At 45.1% G+C, this 17,821-nt stretch overlaps 1 pseudogene; it reads left to right on the forward strand.

Moving 5' to 3' along the window:
- Positions 1–284: 284 nt before the first annotated feature.
- Positions 285–13,766, forward strand: LOC149455789 (uncharacterized; annotated as a pseudogene).
- Positions 13,767–17,821: the final 4,055 nt, after the last annotated feature.

The following is a 17,821-nucleotide window of genomic DNA, read 5'->3' on the forward strand; positions in this document are numbered from 1 at the left end:
AACCCAATCTGTTCCACTAACTACTCCATGCCAGAACAGTAAACTTACAAATGATTAAAATTATTGATTGCTATGGTGGTGTCTCTAGATTTCGCCCTGGTGAATCACTCAAAAACCATGATTTAAACAAGTGGGTTAGAGGTTTAGGGACAGACTTTTGTGTGAAGTGTGTCTCCTGGGGAAACAGTACTTGTGCCCCTCGACTTTAAAACTCCAAACACAACTTATTGCATTTATTAGGGGAATAGAGACCACAAATATTATAAGAAACTACCTCGAGAGTCATGAGGATCAGCTGCGAAGAACAGGAGAACAAAAATATCACCCTCAAGAATGTTGTGAGATGATCAAATGGGTCAACAGAAAAGAAACCCACAACACAGAACAAGGTCACCATACTCAAAGGTGCTCGCTATATCCAGTCCCAGTATGCAATCTCACCCCCTATAGAGGGAGGAATCCAGACTGGGGCCTTCAGTCCCTAGCCAGACAAGCTCCTGTGGGGGGGGGGGCAGGATTATGGGGTAACATGGGTAGGCATACAGTGCGTGGATGAGGTTCAGGCCCTGCCCACTGAAATACAGGAGTCAGAGTTATACAACAGCCCAACATGGCACCACCAGAGAACTCTGGTTGTCAATGACCACTCGGCACGGACTGTGGACCTGGGTAGTAAAGTTCATATCCTAATTGGGGATAATGTGAAGGTCCCCGGTAGGAGAGCTATCATGGAAAGCAATGGATCACACATACTGAATAGTGCAGTCTCGAAACATGCCTCTAGGTAGTAGGAGGTTGCAGGTGTAAATTGGGTACTTAAAGTGAGTAACATCTGCTAAACAAAAGACACAGAGATATGGTAAGGTGTACAGACCATTCGATTTCTGTAGGTGGAGAAGTTGAAGGGTGTGTTGCAGAAGGACCCTTGTAACCTTGAGAACAGCCTTTGGAGCAGGCAGGCACCACAGTCTACAGGAACCAGGTGTAGTTGTGAAAGGAACTGATGTGGATCATCTTTGTTCTTTAGTGTAATCGCCCTACCATTGTTCTAAACCAGGAGGCTTATTGGGAACCCCCATCTGTAGCTCAGGTTAGCAGCACAGAAAGAGCAGGGGGATATAATAATCTAAGGCCTGCCATATATTCAAAACTCACACACACAAACCCACACACAATCCAGCTCTAAACACATAATCCAGAACTCTATACTCCAGAGCCATATATGCACATTTATAAAATCCGATATAAAAGTATATAAACAGCTGTCCTGCTCCCTACATATCAGCTTCTTGAACACTCTTAGACATCCTTCTCCTCCATCCTTTTTCCTTCTTTCTTCTCACCTAGCTTTTCCCCAGCTTCAGTCTCTATGCCTTCTCCCCTTTCCTTTACAAATTTGCTCCCTCCCTCCCTTCTGTTCAGCCATACTTCACCCCCTCATCCCACCCCCTTCTTTCCTCATTCAGCTCCATCCTTTCCTTCCTCCTTTTTCTCCCTCTTTTTCCTTCTTTCCTCTCCCCTGTTCTTTTTCATTCTTCTTCCCCTATGCTGTTTTCATTCCTCCTTTTCAGCTGTCCTTGTCTCGATGTTCTCTCCCTTTTCCTTCATTTTTCCCCTTTTCGTTTTCTTCCTCCTAATTTCATGGTCATCTTTCTCATCCGTTCTTTTCCTTGCTTCTTCTCAGATGCACTTCTTTCTCCTTAAATATCCTTCACCTCTCAGCTTCTTAGTTGCCAAACTTCTTCTTCCTTCTTATATGCCCTTCTCCTGTCTACTTCCTAATTTCCTTCTTCCCCTCCACCTCTTTGTGATGCCAGTCTCTTCCTTCCTTCTACGTTTCCCTTCTTCTCCATCCTTCTGAGAAGCCCCTCTTCTCCATCCTTCTCAAACAACTATCTCCGTGCTCCTTCTTTTCAGATGCTTTTCTCCTTCCACCTTCTCAGGCAACCTTCTCTTACTTATATGAATATGCCCCACTACTCCATATTTCCCAGATGCCCTTCTCCTCCCTCCTTCTCACCTGTCTTCTCTTCTTTCATTTTTTAAAGCTGTCATCCATACTTCTTCTTTCTACTTTTCAAAAGTCCTCCTACGTGTAGGTAGGTGCCGTTAGTTTGCCTAACACTTGATGGCTCTGTTGTCATTACGGCATTGTAAAGGGAAGTTATAAGCAGGTGTTAGTTTCACTTTTGGAGAAATCACTTCTCTAGTAATGTAATGGGTGGGGTTAGTGCTTATATAAATGCCAGCTGCGAGTGGGGCTCATGAAAGATGGGGTATAGGAACAGAATAACCCAGAACTGCTAAAATGTAGTCTTACATAGACCTGCTCCAAAGGGCCCTTTGCAGGGCTGAATTTCCAAGCAAGGTAGTACACAACATATGAGGAAAAGCTGTAGTCCCCTGTCTCCCCTGACCTTTTTCTGCAGGTCCTGTAACAGGGTGCACAACTTTAAGGGCTTGGACAGGGTCCTCATATGTGGGTAATGGTGGAAGCCTGCAAATAAATATGTCATCTAGGAACGTGCCTATCTGGGCAAAGCTATGGAAGGAACATTCGGTATTCTAATGGAAGCACAGTAGTACCCCTAACCCGCAGCTGTGGGTCCTGTGACTCTGTGATGGAAGCCTAGGGATGTGCACTCAGTATACATTGGAGAATGGTCCCAACTCTGTTGTGCATCCGAGGAAAGGAATTGAGGAGAGAGAAAATGGCTTAATTAAAAGATATGTACCTTTGCTCTGCACTGAAATGACTGCTATAGAATGTTAACCTTGCACATGGCATTGTGCGCTGAAGAATTTGATATTTCAATTCTAAAATGTCATGGTAAGTAATTTGAAAATGAGAAGTTGCAATAAAATGCTGAAAATTATTTTTTGTGTGGACATTCCTTTATTCTGAATAATAAATCCTCAGGCCAGAGATGACGTGATGGGGCCTCCGGCCAGGAGACATGTGTCCAATAGGGTGGCTACAAAGGCAGGGGAAATAGGAGCACTATCCAAAAAAAAGTGAGGCAGGGACTGTACAACTTGGCACCAACATTTGCCCAATCACAAGTCCCCCTTATATACGAATTTTGTGTCATCAGTGCTTCTCCTCCTTCCTTGTCTGTCCTGCTTCTTGCTCAACAGAGCCCTTTTAATCTCACTCTCAGTTACTTTTTTCAATGATCCTTTTTTCTTTATTCTTTTAAGAGAAAACAAAAGCATTTAGAGCATATACAGCCATAGATCACAGTCAAAACATAGACATGACATGTTGCTTTCCGTTTCGCAGACGGGACAAATTGTAAACAGTCGTGCAAGACGAAATCATGTAGAACAGTACATCCATTATACAAAGTAAAATGGTGGATACCAAGAGGAAAATGGATAAAGTGATGTTAGTGAATGTTATCTCGTCCTGACTCTCATCAACTTTTCAATGGTGAAGTAGTGTGATGATAGGGGTAAGGGTAGGGAAAGTGTTGGGTACTGTGACGGTCAATGTTTACATATTTATAGCTAGCGTATGTGCTATGGTTGAAGTTAGTTATATCTGTGTTCAGGTAAATGCTCTATTTGATTCGTAGAGAAGAAATGATACAGGGAAATAACAGGTTTGAAGACAAGAGGTTAGAAAGAAAGACAGTAATAGAAAGAATTGTAGGGTGAGATGTTGAGGAAAAGAAAAAAAAAAGGGGGGGAAGAAGGCATTACATCCTCATGTATAGGCCCAGCCAGACAGGTATTACTAGAGCTTAAAATATGATGTGTGAAGGATCGGTCAGTGGGGTAATGCAGGTATCAAGAACCCCAGAAGGCATGTTGAGATATAGATGTACAGACCATCCTTATACGTGAGAGAAGTGTCTTCGGTTATCAGGGTATATCCCTCTACAGCATTGTAGTTAGACATTCAGCCACAGGGTCTTGGTTGATCGTGTACTATTAGATGATAGTTAGGGGTGGATTAATGATCCTTTTTTCAAACTCATTCTAAGTTATTTTTTCACCTATCCAACACCAACATTTCTTTGCAATGGAACATGTTGCTTAGGGCAGTGCCTAGCTCCCCATGCACAGTGGTGTAAAATGAATAACACTTACAAGCAGAGGCATTCAAGGAGTGGGTGGTATCAGGCAAATACAAATTCATCACAAGCCTGCCAGATGACCGCAGGATGACGTCATGAACATGGCTCCACTAACTCTTTTGGTGGTAAAATATAACTTTTTTTTCAGAGATGTAAAACACCAGACAGAGGGATAAATGAGGCTGCACGAGGGACAGAGGGATTTGATTTCAAAAGAGGGACAGTCCCTATAAATGAGCTTTGCATGGCAATCATCTGTTGGAAAGAAATGCCTTTCCTGTTTTTCCATGTCTATTTTAGTGATTTTCTTACTAGCATAAATATATGGATTTTTTTTTTTTAGCTACCATTGAGAATTCAGAAGCTGGGCTTCCTCTATTCAAAGCTAATTAACTTGTTTAACTGGTTCGTAAAGGCTTGTAAACAGGATATGATGTCAGGAAATGGGGGAGGCAAGAAATGAGATAACACAGCCATGTGAACACGGACAGGGAGTTGAAAAGAAGACCAGGGTAGAAGGAAGGGGGCTCCATAATACCAAGAAAGGTTTTTTCTAGAAGGGACATTTCAAAACCAAAGAAGGAACTTCACCTGGGGATGATACTAAATATACAGCACCAGAGCATTCAGTTTCTGCAATCGCTTGAGTAGAGCCTGGAGTACTGCTTGTTACAGAAATCAGGAACTATAACCCAAGCTAACTTCTTAGTGTATCCTCTACTGCATACAGACCATCGTCAATGTTCATTTGATAGGAAGGTTACGTAGCGTGTGCATGTGTGTGCTGTATGCATATATGTAATACTCTGTATGTCGTGTATTGTTTTCCTACAATTGTAAACAGTTTGTACTGTATGTACAGCATTCTTGTGTAGTAAAATCACATTAATATACTACAGGAGTTTCTGCTTCCTTGTTTTCCCGCAAAGTAACCTAAACAATACAAGCAAAATATTTCCCTTAAAGATTTCAGAGGAAATTCTTTTTCACCCGTCAGTGTGACGTGGTATGGTGCATGCACAACATGAATTGCATGATGTTATTCTCAGGCTGGCAGAGAAGGTAAGCACTGATGACTTTATTCATTTTAGTTATTAGAATGTTTTTAGGTGGTCATGGTTATTAAAAGGGGACAGGGAGGGTCCACTTTAATTGAATGAAAAATAAAAACTAGACCTGACATCAGTTTATGTCATACACTCTGTTATAGTTGACATTTTTTACAATATTTTATTATTTCTGATACCCTCATATAACTCTTGACAGCTACCTACCAGCTGGGGGTACTACTGAGTGGGCATCAGCAGAGCTGGTGTTACTACTGAGCCGGGGATCTGCTGAACAAGAGTACTAATAGTTTGGGGATCTGCTGAATGCGGGTATTAATAAGCTGGGAATCTGCTGAATGCGGGTATTAAAAAGCTGGGAATCTGCAGAATGTGAGTATTAATGAGCTGGGGATCTGCTGAGTGGGGGTATTACTGAGCTACAGGTACTACTGAGCTGGGGTTCTACTAGGCCCCTTTCAAACAAATATAAAATCAACACACACATGTATTTATTAAATCTCAAAAAAAACATCACAGATGCATCAAAGACATGTTAAAATGCATGCTGAAGTGGTTGGTGCTTTAACTGCTTCTCAACCACCCTATTATTATTATTATACAGGATTTATATAGCGCCAACAGTTTGCACAGCGCTTTACAATATAAGGGAGACAGTACAATTACAATACATTTCAGTACAGAAAGAATATGAGGGCCCTGCTCGTGGAGCTTACAATCTAACCGAAAGACGGTTACAGTGCGGTTGTCTAGTTTTGGGAGGGCGTCCATGGATGTCTTCCCAGAACCCACCCCCTGTGTACCCCCAGCGACGCACAACTGGCGCTGTCAGTAATTGCTGTGTCCTACGGACACAACTGATCACATGATAAGGCCAATCACAGTGGTCTTTTACCATGTGATCAGCTGTATCCAATGACACAGATGATCACAATGTAAATACAGTTGCCGGTTATCGGCTGCAATTTCCTCACGCTGTCACAGCATGAAGAAAGTACTTCCGATAACTGGCTGATGTGACAGAGGAGATCTGCACTGATTCAATGCCCTTATTATCAGTGCAGCCCAGCAGTGCCCAGCAATGCTGCCCATCAGTACTCAGCAGTGTCACCCATCAGTGCCCAGCAGTACCACCCATCAGTGCCCAGCAGTGTCGCCCATCAGTGCCCAGCAGTACCACCCATCGGTGCCTAGCAGTGCCGCCCATCAGTGCCCAGCAGTGTCACCCATCAGTGCTGCCCAGCAGTGTCGCCTATCAGTGCTGCCCAGCAGTGTCACCCAACAGTGCCGCCCATCAGTGCTCAACAGTGTCGCCCATCAGTGCTGCCCATCAGTGTCACCCATCAGTGGTGCCCAGCAGTGCCACCCAACAGTGCTGCCAGTCATTGCTGCCTGTCAGTGCCTCCAGCCAGTACTATCAGTCAGTGCTGCCAGTCAATGCCGCCAGTCAGTGCTGCCTATCAGTGCCTATCATTGCTGCTTATCAGTGTATCATCAGCGCCTCCTCATCAATGCCCACCAGTGCCGCCCCATCTGCGCCGCCTCATCAGTGCTACCTATCAATGCCGCCTCATCAGTGCCAATCAGTGTTGCCTATTAGTGTCCATCAGTGCTGCCTATCAGTGCAGCCTCATCAATGCACATCAGTGAAGGACAAAAATTACCTGTTTGCAAAATTTTATAATAGAAACAAAGTAAACCTTTTGCTGTTTTTTCATTTATAGTGCAAAAACTAAAAAACCCCAGTGGCGATTAAATACCACCAAAAGAAAGCTCTGTGTGTGTGAAAAAAAATGCAAAACATTTCATATGGGTACAATGTTGCATTACCACTCAATTGTCATTCAAAGCGCAACATTGGCCTGGGCACGAAGGGGGTAGAAGTGCCCAGTAGGCAAGTGGTTAATGAATGTTAACATTAAAGAAAGTGTAAACAAGTCCTCAAGATATGTCACTAGGAGGTTTATTGTTATTGTTATATAGTCGTGTGTCTCTTCTAACTTTGATATTCTACATTTCACACTGAAAAAGATGTCCTTTGTCCACAAAACATTACATTGTTTTTTGATTGATACATAACTCTGGTAAAACGTTTGAACTTTGCTTTGCAGTTGGTGAGTTATCCTCATTTCCTGTCTGGCAAAACCATTGTCACTAGAGATGAGAGAATTATTCAAAAATTCGGTTCGGCTGATTCGCCGAATTCGCCGTATAAATTTGCTTCGAGCCGAATATATTCGCTGCGAATTTAACTTATAAAAAGGGTGTTTCTAGGCTTCAGAGAGCCTTTATATTAGTGCAGAACACTGTACCTTTAATTTAAATGCCCTTGGAGTCTGCTGGGGAAGAGAAATAATACTGTCAGTCAGTATGACATGCAGATGAGTGCCGTCGATCTTAGAATCACCGCACACTTCACTCATTTGGGCAGTCACGGGGCCAAAACCAGAGTGTGGAGCCACAGTGTGGCGGTGGAGGCAGCAGCAATGGGAGGCCATACAGCACCCTATGACAAAATGGAACCCACCAGCAGTGTGAGGAGACCTGAAAGTGGCACATGGCAGAGTGTGGCGATGGAGACAGCAGCAATGGGAGGCCGTACAGGGACTCTTTGAACGTACAATAGTGGTTGTGAAGCAGAAAGTCAGTTTATTGTACACAATCGGTCAATTGCAGCTTGCCGTTGGCTGGAAACTGTACGTTTATGTCACTGGAATGCACTAATCACCCAAAAAATATTACCGCCACCCGGCGTGTATATGGATTTAACTCTTTGAACGTACAATAGTGGTTGTGAAGCAGAAAGTCAGTTTATTGTACACAATCGGTCAATTGCAGCTTGCCGTTGGCTGGAAACTGTACGTTTCTGTCACTGGAATGCACTAATCACCCAAAAAATATTACCGCCAGCCGGCGTGTAAATGGATTTAACTCTTTGAACGTACAATAGTGGTTGTGAAGCAGAAAGTCAGTTTATTGTACACAATCGGTCAATTGCAGCTTGCCGTTGGCTGGAAACTGTACGTTTATGTCACTGGAATGCACTAATCACCCAAAAAATATTACCGCCAGCTGGCGTGTAAATGGATTTAACTCTTTGAACGTACAATAGTGGTTGTGAAGCAGAAAGTCAGTTTATTTTGCACAATCGGCAAACTGCAGCACCAACTGTGCACGACAGCCACCAAAAAAAAAAAGGGTGTATGTCACTTTAAATTTTCGATTCTTTGATAGCTGTGGCCCTAAGTAACGATTCTGTGTCCCTGAGTAACGATTCTGTGTCCCTGAGTAACGATTCTGTGTCCCTGAGTAACGATTCTGTGGCCCTAAAGTCTCTGTGGCCCTAACTCTGTCCCTTAATACACACAGGTCTGTCTCTCTTGAATGACCGGAGGCTAAAGGAGAATTCTAAGATGGCCGCGATTTATAGCTCCACCATTACACAGTGCTGGCTGGCTGCTGATTGGCTAATGCGATCACATGTCATGAATGCATTATGGGTCAGCGCTCCTTGTCTGCGCGCCTTCCCAGAGATCCCCGCCCCATCTTCTCTGTCCATTTTCTCCGTCGCCACACATGTCGCCGCCATTTTTGGGAAAATTCGATTCGTGCATCCGAAGTTTGCTAATCTTCGGATTCGTCGCAAATCGAATTTTTCCAAATCTTCGGAACGAATTCCACTTCGTCATGTTCGATTCGCTCATCTCTAATTGTCACCATGGCGGCATGCAATTAATTACAAGAATACAGCTCTGAACAGTCACTGTCTAGTATCTCTCTCTCTCTCTCCCTCTCTCTCTCTCTCTCTCTCTCTCTCTCTCTCTCTCTCTCTCTCTCTCTCTCTCTCTCTCTCTCTCTCTCTCCATTCTATCTATCTATCTATCTATCCTGCTAACCTTACCTTAACTATCCTTTTTGTAAACTTCTGATGAATGTACACTGAGCTGTGCATGATCAGCAGATATTTTCGGCACAGGTTCTGGAATGAATGAAGCGGAATGTGCTGAAGTCACAACATCTCCTGGTGGCCACATAAAAGGCCGAAGACCTGGCACTAAGAAGAACCTCAGGAAGAAGACATCAACAGTGTACAAGAGATCTAACGGTTACATCACTGAAAGGTATACTTGAGTATCTGTGGCCGTTAGTGATTGTAGCCTTATTAGTGTGCTTGAAACAACACAGTTGAGTACTGTCCATGATACTTTTTATCTGCATTAACAGTTACCTTTTAAAAGCCTTTGTCAGGGTCCAGATCTGAACCTAGGACCTCTGCAGTGTCTGGCTGTAGCTCATCTTGCTGTGCCACCTCAGATGCTGGCCAGCTCTCTGCCTGATCCCTTGGACAATCTTGCCTTTTATCTGGTAAACCTTGAACTCTGCTCCTCTGAGAAATTCCTGATTTAAGACATGTTTCTGCACTTTCTGTTTGCCAGATTATTGTGGTCTCACCAGCCAATACCTAGATTCTTGCATACCTGCTGCTGCCCTTACCTGCACTACCATTCGTTATGGACCATTGGCTTATTCATTGACAACAATTCCATCTGATCTATCCAGTTACTACTTGTTACTGACCTATGGTTTGCTCACTGACTAAGCTTCTGTCTGTCTTATTCATTGACTTTGCTTCTGCTTGTTCCTTATCTGCTTATCCATTACCTGACCCCTGCTTTCTCATTCACCGCTGGGCATACCAGAGGGCCACTACCTGGCATTAGCATGCAGTGAAACCAATCTCCACCATCAGGAACTCTGGTAAAGACCAGCTGATACATAAACCATGCAACTCAGGTGAGCTCATGTCATCTGCTAGGGGGATCTGCTTGAATATTTCCAGCTTTCTACTCGTGAACCTCTCTACTGCTACAACCACTGGCCTCCGAGCCTGATCTCAGACCGTAACAAAATAATCTGGATTAAAACATGGAGGGCATTGTAGCAGCTGCTGTGGCTATTCTCATGCAGCAAATCACTGAGTTGCATAAGTTTGGTGTTAACTACTAAGAAGAATTTTCTGAATTACAAATTGAGGTGAAAGGGCTAAAAGAGGACATCCCTGATCTGCATAGACAATTGCAGGACTTATGTTTCTGAGATACTATTTCTGCAGACACTAATGCATGTATACCTTTATCACTCAAGTTCAATTGAGACTGTTGCCATTACAAATGTTTCCTTAATGAATGTTATATGTGCTTTCAGATTTCATGTCTACATTTACCTCTGAGAGGAAAGAGGTACTCTTTATTATGTACCTCCTGTCTGAGGAGGCCTTAGCCTGGTCCTTACCTTATATGGAGCAAAACAACGATATTCTGAATAATTTAAACTCTTTTAACACTGCTTTGGATGAAGTATTTGATGATCCTAACCACTGCACTGCTGAATACACAACTGAATTGGATTTCAGATATTACTTGGAATCTAGCAGCACAAAAAATTCAGTTACGACAAGGGCTCTCTGAACAAGTAAAATTCAAGCTTGCCAGAGTAGAAACACCTGACAATTCTGAGACTTTTATTAAATTATGCATTTTAATTGATCATAGACTTACAGAAAGAAGAAAGACAAGACTGGGAATTTTACAAAGTAATGGAAGCATGCATTTTTTCTATTAGTCGGTTTGCTCAAAAAAGTCTACAATTTCTGCCAGATTCTGCCTCTCCTATACCTTTGCAGATGGATGCTTATAAAAGATCAGAGAACATTCATGCTCCCAGATTGACAAAAGAGTTCCATTAGAGGTTTCTACACAAAACATGTCCTAAGACATCCAGGGGTCATCTTGGAAGGAGGGGAGTACTATCAAGGTCTGGATCTAAACCTGGGAACCTGGGACTGTGGTGTGTGGCTATAGCTCTTCTCGATGTGCCACCTGAGGAGCTGGATATCTCCCTGTCTGAAACCTTTGACAATCTTGCCTTGTATCTTGTTTCTGGTAAACCCTAAACTCTTTGCTCCTCCCATGGACTTCCTGAGTTAAGCCATGTCTTTGCACTTCCCATTTGCCAGATTATTGTGCTCTCTCCAGGCAATATCTAGCTCCTTGCAATCCAGCTGCTGTCCTTATATTCACTACCATTTGTTATTGATCATTTGACTTGTCAACTATGATTCTGTCCAATCCAATCCAGACACTACTTCACCTTTGGGATTATTCATCAACTATACCTCTGCTTGTGCCTTATCTGCTCCATTCATTACCTGATCCTGCTGGGCAATCCAGAGGGCCACAACCTGGCTATAGCATGCAATGAAACCCATCTCCACCATACTATCAGGAGCTCTGGTGAAGACCAGCTAGTGCTTAGACCCTGCTTCTCAGGTGAGCTCATGTCATCCACTAGGGGGATCTGCTTGTATATTCCCAGGTTTTTACTCATGAGCCTCTCTACTGCTACAGCCACTGACCTCCGAGTCTGATCCAAGACTGCAACACCCTTCATCTAAAGCCCAAGCGATAGGTATCAATACAGCTTTGACCTTAGAAGGAGGGTATACTCCAAAAGCTTGTCCTGACAGTAGCTATTTCTCTCTCTCACTCTCCACATTTGTACTATATTTAATCATGGCACTTGCAGACCATTTTCCATCTCAGTGTTTTATGTACATCCAAAAATGTTTCTCTTAGTCAAATTTGCTTTTATCTTCTTTATTTGTATAATGAACCATGAAAAAAATGTGTTTGCATTTCCATTTGCATCATAAATTCATAGTCATTTTCCATCAATAAATATAAAGTGCTACAGTATGGTTTTATTAAAGACAGCTCTTGTAAATGTTTAAAAGGTGGCAAATTCTATTACTAATTGCACAATTGCCCAAATATCACGCGACTCATGAAATCCCCCAATGGGTTATTCTCGAATCGATTGATTGTAACCCCCTATCAGTTGCTAATCTTCTATGGCTTCGACCACCGGATCGCCATCCTCTCTATGACCCTGTAACATCCCATTATATATCACTTTGGGACAGACTCAAATCCCGTTATTCCCTTCAGTCACCACATAACTCCCTACTCATATCTACAAAACCAGGCCTCCCCCCCCCCCCCCGCTTGGTCTTCACCACGTTCCTTCAAACATTGGTCCTCAGCAAACCTGCTTCATACTCACCATTTTATTACCAACAGAGGCTTCAAATCCTTCCCTTCCCTCCATGAATCGCATTCTATACCAGCGTTGAAAATCTTTAGGTACCTTCAGTTACAATATTTTTATGCTCTGCTATCTGTCCATTCCTGCTCAGCTCGTTCAATGTCCTTCTTTGAACGATCTTGCGTTAGAGACCCACATAGACGGGGCCTTATTTCTGACATCTATAGTCATCTCACTACTTCTGAGACCTCTCCCAACCCTCATTATGTCGCTAGGTGGGAGAATGACCTGGGAATCCAGTTGAGCCCTATGGATTGGGACCGCATTTGATCTACTACCAAGTCCTCCTCACAGAACGTGGTGGCTTCGGAAACTAATTACAAAGTTTTGACTAGGTGGTACCTAGTCCCGGCGAGGATTGCTAAATATACCCCCAGTTACTCTCTCTATTTTTTCGGGGTTGCACGATGGTAGGGATTTACCTCCATGTCTGGTGGTCCTGCCCGGTTGCCCAAACCTTTTGGGCAGAAGTTTTCCATATGTTATCGCTTTTTAGAAAATCATTATCACCAGACCCAACCGGATATTGATTGATGTTACATGGTGGAGAATTAGCACAATATTAGCACTTTTTGGTGAGTGTAATATTTATTTTTATTTATTATATTTAAAAAGACAATGCACTATGTGCGTTTTATATTTTTTTGCATGAGGAGCTGACACTTTTTATGAAAAGAGGAAGAGGAGCACACATACATTTTTGCACATGAATTGAACACTTAAAAATCAATGTTGAGAACATTTGGAGGTTTTAATAATTTATAGTATGAATATCCTACTTGACTGTGAGAAGGGACTTTTTGATGTATGACAGATTTTGATGCTGGGCTCTAGTTTATAAACATCTGGATATCGATCCTACTCTCCATCTTCTTCTATGTCAAGATCTCCACCTTTCATAATGTCTACTTCTTATACTTGAAGGCCATCATATTAAGAAGGGTCATCTACCTAATCGTTGCCTCTGTGTTATTTTCTGTTTTATACTCACCTGTGTTTTATTTTGTTCCCCTTTAAAGTTTTTTAGGAATTCAACACAAGATGATATTTTATGCTACAGACAGAGGTAATATCATATGACGCCATATTGTGGACAATTCTTCCTCTTCTAATAGTTTTTATAGCTTCAGTCCCTCTCATAATTTTGCTTGGTTTCCAAATTATAAGAACAAACAATCATGGAAACAGGAAAAACAGTGCAGACACCTACCTTTTTCTTTTTCTGGCCTGTGCCTTCTATACTACAGTAACTTTATTTCTACACATGAGATCATTGGACTCTTACTGGTTCTTTACAACACTGAACCTTATTCCAGCCTTACATTCTGTTTTACTAATTTATGTAGCAACACAGCTAAGACACCAGTTCTTCAGGATCGTGTATTGCGGAACTAACTGCTTGTTTAATACAACTGCTCCAGAACCTCGCTCTGGAGAGCCAGTGACTCTATGAAACACCAGAAATATTTAACTGTTTTCCTTGCTTGTGCATTTATTAGTAAAGTGGAGTGATTTTAATTTTTTTATTATAATTATAACAAACCAATAGAGCATATATTGAAAAGTGGAAATCAGCTACAAATAAATATGTATATGCTAATTTCTTTGACATTCACAACATATACTTACCAGAAACTTTATAAGAAAAGCCACACACTAATCATTAGAGATGAGCGAAGTATTCAAAAATTCGATTCGACTGATTCGGCGAATTCGTGGAAAATATTCGATTCGAGTCGAATATATTCGCTGTGAATTTAACTTAAAAAAGGGTGTTTCTAGGCTTCAGAGAGACTTAATATTAGTGCAGAACACTGTACCTTTAATTTAAATGCCCTTGGAGTCTGCTGGGGAAGAGAAATAATACTGTCAGTGAGTATGACATGCAGATGAGTGCCGTCGATCTTAGAATCACCGCACACTTCACTCATTTGGGCAGTCACGGGGCCAAAACCAGTGTTTGGAGCCACAGTGTGGCGGTGGAGGCAGCAGCAATGGGAGGCCATACAGCAACCTATGGCAAAATGGAAACCAGCAGGAGTGTGAGGAGACCTGAAAGTGGCACATGGCAGAGTGGGAGCAATGGGAGGCGGTACAGGGACCCATGTCACACTGTGGACCCAGCAGCAGCGTGACGAGGCGGTACGGGGGCCCATGGCAGATTTGGGGCCTGGCAGCACCTATAGGAGGCCTGTAATCTGCCAGCAACCTATGACAAAATGGAAACCAGCAGGAGTGTGAGGAGACCTGAAAGTGGCACATGGCAGAGTGGCAGCAATGGGAGGCGGTACAGGGACCCATGTCACACTGTGGACCCAGCAGCAGCGTGACCAGGCGGTACCGGGGCCCATGGCAGATTACAGGCCTGGCAGCAGCAATGGGAGGCCCGTAATCTGCCAGCACCCTATGACAAAAAATTGAACACACCAGCAGTGTGTGAGGAGACCTGAAAGTGGCACATGGCAGAGTGTGGCGATGGAGACAGCAGCAATGGGAGGCCGTACAGGGACCCATGAGAGACTGTGGACCTGGCAGCAGCATGAGGAGGCGGTATAGGGGCCCATGGCAGATTAGGGGCCTGGCAGCAGCTATGGGAGGCCCGTAATCTGCCAGCACCCTATGTCAAAAAATTCAACACACCAGCAGTGTGAGGAGACCTGAAAGTGGCACATGGCAGAGTGTGGCGATGGAGACAGCAGCAATGGGAGGCCGTACAGGGACCCATGAGAGACTCTGGACTTGGCAGCAGCATGAGGAGGCGGTATATAGGGGCCCATGGCAGATTAGGGGCCTGGCAGCAGCTATAGGAGGCCCGTAATCTGCCAGCACCCTATGTCAAAAAATTCAACACACCAGCAGTGTGTGAGGAGACCTGAAAGTGGCACATGGCAGAGTGTGGCGATGGAGACAGCAGCAATGGGAGGCCGTACAGGGACCCATGAGAGACTCTGGACCTGGCAGCAGCATGAGGAGGTGGTATATAGGGGCCCATGGCAGATTAGGGGCCTGGCAGCAGCTATGGGAGGCCCGTAATCTGCCAGCACCCTATGTCAAAAAATTCAACACACCAGCAGTGTGTGAGGAGACCTGAAAGTGGCACATGGCAGAGTGTGGCGATGGAGACAGCAGCAATGGGAGGCCGTACAGGGACCCATGAGAGACTCTGGACCTGGCAGCAGCATGAGGAGGTGGTATATAGGGGCCCATGGCAGATTAGGGGCCTGGCAGCAGCTATGGGAGGCCCGTAATCTGCCAGCACCCTATGTCAAAAAATTCAACACACCAGCAGTGTGTGAGGAGACCTGAAAGTGGCACATGGCAGAGTGTGGCGATGGAGACAGCAGCAATGGGAGGCCATACAGGGACCCATGAGAGACTCTGGACCTGGCAGCAGCATGAGGAGGCGGTATATAGGGGCCCATGGCAGATTAGGGGCCTGGCAGCAGCTATAGGAGGCCCGTAATCTGCCAGCACCCTATGTCAAAAAATTCAACACACCAGCAGTGTGTGAGGAGACCTGAAAGTGGCACATGGCAGAGTGTGGCGATGGAGACAGCAGCAATGGGAGGCCGTACAGGGACCCATGAGAGACTCTGGACCTGGCAGCAGCATGAGGAGGCGGTATATAGGGGCCTATGGCAGATTAGGGGCCTGGCAGCAGCTATGGGAGGCCCGTAATCTGCCAGCACCCTATGTCAAAAAATTCAACACACCAGCAGTGTGTGAGGAGACCTGAAAGTGGCACATGGCAGAGTGTGGCGATGGAGACAGCAGCAATGGGAGGCCGTACAGGGACCCATGAGAGACTCTGGACCTGGCAGCAGCATGAGGTGGCGGTATATAGGGGCCTATGGCAGATTAGGGGCCTGGCAGCAGCTATGGGAGGCCCGTAATCTGCCAGCACCCTATGTCAAAAAATTCAACACACCAGCAGTGTGTGAGGAGACCTGAAAGTGGCACATGGCAGAGTGTGGCGATGGAGACAGCAGCAATGGGAGGCCGTACAGGGACCCATGAGAGACTCTGGACCTGGCAGCAGCATGAGGAGGCGGTATATAGGGGCCCATGGCAGATTAGGGGCCTGGCAGCAGCTATGGGAGGCCCGTAATCTGCCAGCACCCTATGTCAAAAAATTCAACACACCAGCAGTGTGTGAGGAGACTTGAAAGTGGCACATGGCAGAGTGTGGCGATGGAGACAGCAGCAATGGGAGGCCGTACAGGGACCCATGAGAGACTCTGGACTTGGCAGCAGCATGAGGAGGCGGTATATAGGGGCCCATGGCAGATTAGGGGCCTGGCAGCAGCTATAGGAGGCCCGTAATCTGCCAGCACCCTATGTCAAAAAATTCAACACACCAGCAGTGTGTGAGGAGACCTGAAAGTGGCACATGTTTGGGGCATGATTCATGGCGGATTTAGTCAGTTGTGTCAGGAACTGGTGGTTTGAAATCCAGACTAATCCACGCCTGATTCATTTTCACAAACGTGAGTCTCTCCACACTTTGGGTGGACAGTCGTGTCCTCCGCGGAGTTACAATACCTCCTGCCGCACTAAACACGCGCTCCGATGCCACGCTACTGGCCGGGCATGACAGCCTTTCAAGGGCAAATTCAGCTAGTTGGGGCCAAAGGTCAAGTTTCGTTGCCCAGTAGTCAAGGGGATTGTCTACCTCGGTTGGCAGGGTGCTGTTCAAGTAGGCCCAAGCCTTTTGTTTGAGGTCCTGCTCCAGGTCCACCTGATGCTGCTGCTGCTGCTGCTGCGGCTGGTTAGTAGTTTCCTCACTGCGCTGGTGAAGAAAGCTACTCATCATCGACTGCAGACTGAGGCAGCCGCTGCTGGTGGAGCTGCCACTGCTCCTACCACCCCACCCCTCCCCTGCTGCCATGGCAGCAGAACGCGAGCGCACAGGGCCCACAGTGTCTGAGGATGGACGTTGGCGCACAAAGGCAGAGACCAACTGACTACATAGGTGGTTTTTATAGTACGTTATTTTGGCCTCCCTCTCAGCAGGTGTGAAAAAGGCCACCATTTTTGAACGGTAGCGAGGGTCCAACAAGGTGGACAGCCAAAAGTCATCCCTCTGTCTGATGGTTATTATTCGGCTGTCGCTACGCAAGCAACCGAGCATGCTATGGGCCATTTGTGCCAAGGAATGCGAGGGACTCCCTGCCTCCCTGCCTCCCTGCCACAGCATACTGCCACGGTGCGTCTGGGTCCTCTGTCTCCTCCTCCTCCTCCTCCTCTACCAGATGCTCCTGCTCCTCCACTCCTGTCCGCTGAGTGGAAAAACCACCCATTTCACTCAATAATTCCTGAGCACAAATGTCCTCCTCTACCTCCTCCTCTTCTTCCTGTCCTGCCCCCACAGGGGTCATGTGGCGTTGAGATCTGTGCGCCACGTCTACCGCACCCTGACCAGCCATTGTTAACAGCATTTGTTCAAGGACGTGCAACAGAGGAATGACGTCGTTCATCCCATAGTCCTGCCGACTCACGAATAGCGTG

The sequence above is a fragment of the Staurois parvus genome, unplaced genomic scaffold, assembly GCF_062004578.1.
Source record: "Staurois parvus isolate SC_StPar_1 unplaced genomic scaffold, SC_StPar_1.0 ptg000388l, whole genome shotgun sequence".
Lineage (NCBI taxonomy): Eukaryota > Metazoa > Chordata > Amphibia > Anura > Ranidae > Staurois > Staurois parvus.